Raw genomic sequence first — 3,888 nt, 5'->3', positions numbered from 1 at the left:
CCACTCCGGCCAGCCCTCCAGCTGGGGACGGCAGAGGAGGAGCCTCGCAAGAGGGGAGAGCAAGCGCTCGCTTTTCTTGTCTTCTCTCAGGAAATAAAATGCTATAAATACAACCAGCAAGATTGTCTGGAACTCCCCTTTTTGCTTGAGAGAAAGACTGCAGGTTCTAGGGTTTTAAATAAGTTTCACACCAGCCAGACTGAGAAGGTCTTTCTAAACCAGACGAGTCACAGTCATTAAGATGCCGAGCAATCTGCCGGTGGGAGGAGTCGATGTAAGGATAAGGCTATAATACGGCTGAACTCATTTATCATGCGCAAAATAAATATTTGACCTAAGAAGAAGCTGGAAACTTTTATTTTCTGCAGTTAGATGACTAAGAAAGAGGAGAGGGAGGATTTATTTCATCAAATCCTGCACCGTGTGCTGTCTGGACCCCCTGGGAGGCCTCCCCTGTGGGCACCCATGACAGGACCGCCTGTCTGGCACTTGGTCCCCAGCGGTACAGACAACCCATCGTCAGCTTCCACGGGCTCCCTGAGCAGGACAGCCTGCAGAATAAAGACTCAGTATAGTAATAATGGCAAAGGTCAGACACCCTGCCCCTCCCCAGAGCTCAACATCACCCACAGCAAGTGTAGACAGTGGTCAGAGGGAGGGGGTGGACAGAGGGAGGAGGTAGACAGACAGAGGAGGTAGATAGAGGGAGGAGGTAGATAGAGGGAGGAGGGTGTGGACAGAGGGAGGAGGTAGACAGAGGGAAGGGGAGGTAGATAGAGGGAGGAGGAGATGGACAGAGGAGGTAGATAAAGGGAGGAGGTAGATAGAGGGAGGGGGAGGTAGATAGAGGGAGGAGGAGATGGACAGAGGGAGGAGGAGGTAGATAGAGGGAGGAGGTAGATAGAGGGAGGGGGAGGTGGACAGAGGGAGGAGGAGGTAGATAGAGGGAGGAGGAGGTGGACAGAGGGAGGGGGAGGTAGATAGAGGGAGGAGGTAGATAGAGGGAGGGGGAGGTGGACAGAGGGAGGAGGAGGTAGATAGAGGGAGGGGGAGGTAGATAGAGGGAGGAGGTAGATAGAGGGAGGGGGAGGTGGACAGAGGGAGGAGGAGGTAGATAGAGGGAGGGGGAGGTAGATAGAGGGAGGAGGTAGATAGAGGGAGGAGGTAGATAGAGGGAGGGGGAGGTGGACAGAGGGAGGAGGAGGTGGACAGAGGGAAGAGGAGGTGGACAGAGGGAGCAGATGAGGCAGCACCCGAGGCCAGGTGGACAGTGGACAGAAGTAGAGATGTGGGGCCAGCTGCACAGGCTGGTCCTGGGCTGAGGGCACTCATGCTAACTGGGCATCAATGTGCACAGCAATGGACAGGTCAAGTTTTCACTAAAGAATGTTAAAAAGAGTGTATGGAGTTAACTCTAAGCCACCATGGATATATATTAGCAAGGTAACATCATGAGAGACCTGACATTCACTTCACCTAGGTCCCTACTGGGTTTAAGGAAGTCCCATTGGGGCCATAGAGGGGCCAAGGGACAGCTGTGACCCAGTTCCAGGAGCTTCTGTGTGGTATCTGGAGACGGGGCAGGTAGAGACAGGGATTGCAACTGTATGGATGATGATCCTTGCTCACTATGCATTGTTTTAAATATTTTATTTATTTATTTGAGAGAAAGAGCAGAGTGAGAGAGGGAACACAAGCAGGGGGAGGGGCAGAGGGAGAGGGAGAAGGAGGCTCCCCACTGAGCAGGGAGCCTGACCCGGGACTTGATCCCAGGACCCTGGGATCATTAGCAGAGCTGAAAGCAGACATTTAACCAACTGAGCCACCCAGGCGCCCCTCACGTTTTGAAAGTCTTTCTACCTAATGCCATGCCACCAACTTTCTTCATTCTGCCACCACTACTCGTCATTTATCACCTGCTAGAGAATATTAATTTCTGATGTGCAAAGAATGTATATGTCTTAAGATAACATTTCTTCCTGTGGCCGGCTAGTTGGTAGTGAAGTCATCATTTGAATAAAAAATATCTAGACTACATCACTAAATTAATGTTATCTGAAATTCCAAAGAAGAATGTATAACCAATTTCCCTTAAAGAATCCATAGTAGATAATTGGCCATTTACAGGTTTATCTTACTTTGCTTACTGATTGGTCATATCTGTGGACAGAAAGTGCAGGTTTATATCCCTCACTCCACTGCATCAGCAGAAGATGCTTTGAATGCATTTCTTCTTCTATTTGTTCACTTAGTGTTCAGAGGAGCCCCTGGTCACAAGGGACAGAGAAGAAATTTCTTCCTTGGCATCTTCCAAAGGGGTTGATCAGGGAGGAATTCTTGCGGAGACAGAACATGAGCGGACTGATTGTGTAGGGCAGTGTCCCAGGAGAGGCACCAGTGTGGGGAATTAATTGTGTGCAAGAGAAAAATGAGTTGGCACATCTAATGCAGAGGCAGCTCAGAGGCAGAGCAGAATCCAGCTCCAGGTCCTGGGGATGTTTCCATAGGTGATGAAAGCCAGGGAGGTGCTTGGGGCGGGAAGAAGCCGGACTCTGTCACCCCACTGTGCGTGGAGGGGAGGACCCTGGCCAGCTTCCACAGGACAGAGAGGACTTGTGTTAATGAAGCCACGAAACAAAGTTGGTGGCCTGGCAGGACTGCCCAGAGTTCTTGGAAGCCCCATAGAGACCTGGGTAAAAAAATCAGCTTGGGAGGATGGGGAAAAGTGTATGTCAAAGGGAAGTAGAGAGGGAGAACCAAAGCCGCCCACACGAGGCTGAATCATCCGCCTGGAAGTTGTGAACACGAACTTATTGGAAATAGGGTCTTTGCAGATTTGGCCGGTGAGAGAAGGCCCTACTGGAGTAGGGTGGGCCCTAGGCCAACAATTCGTGTCCTTATAAAAAAAAGGGCCATTGGGACCCAGAAGAGAACCATGTAAACACAAAGGCAGAGATGGAGTGATGTGGCCAAAGAGCACCCAGGATTGCTGTGGGGTCAGAAGTGGGAGGAGGCTGGACACGTGGCCATTTCCCACCTGGAGCTGAGACTTCCAGCCCCCAGCAGGTGAGACAACACGTTTTGGTCTTTAAGCGCCCCCCAGCATCTTGTGCTTCATGAAGGCAGCCCTAGGAAACCAATACAGATTCCTTGCCAGGTTCCAGAATCTTCCATCCTGACAGTCACTATTTTCCAAGTGTCAGTGTGGTCCCATGGACCCCCCCTGTCCAGTGGGCATCCTATGACAGGTGGGGCTTCTGGTGTCTGTGGAGGGGAGCAGGCTGACATCTGATGAACAGCGCAGCGGGGACAGCTCAGGGCCCTCCTCCAGCCCTGGCCTGTAAATATGCCCACCCAGTGCCGGATGAACCCCCAGATGGGGCAGCAAGCAGACTCCCCACTGTGGTGAAGCCAGGAGAGTTAACGTATCAGGTGATGGAGCAAAAGATCTCAATGGGCTAAAAAATAGGTCGGATCTGACCATCAGAATTGTCACAATGAGAGGTCACTAGTTCTCTGTGGACACTGGGTGGGGCCAGGCCCACGTTTCTAGAATGCCCAACTTGGGAAATCAACACAGATGAGGCAGGAGACACAGGGGCGGTGACGAGAGGCAGGCTCTGGAGACAAAGCCTGACCGGTGAAGCAGATGATGCCGAAGGAGCCATGAGGAGCCGGTGAGGCCTGAGCATCCGGGCCCAGAATCCCATGCAGGTCCTCGGGCCCAGGAGCCCAGGAAGGAACAAGAGCAGAGGCCCCAGGGTAGGGCAGAAAACCAGCCGATGGAAGTGGGCTCACCTGGTTAAGAGCTCTAGTCCCATCTGTGTCCTGAGCTTCACCCATGAGGTGGGCGCTGGCTGGGAGGGAGAGGGGGCTGGTTGCACGTCA

This window comes from Zalophus californianus, chromosome 7, assembly GCF_009762305.2.
Source record: "Zalophus californianus isolate mZalCal1 chromosome 7, mZalCal1.pri.v2, whole genome shotgun sequence".
In the NCBI taxonomy this organism is placed as follows: domain Eukaryota; kingdom Metazoa; phylum Chordata; class Mammalia; order Carnivora; family Otariidae; genus Zalophus; species Zalophus californianus.
The sequence above is the reverse complement of the archived record's forward strand: the minus strand, read 5'-3'. Positions refer to the sequence as shown.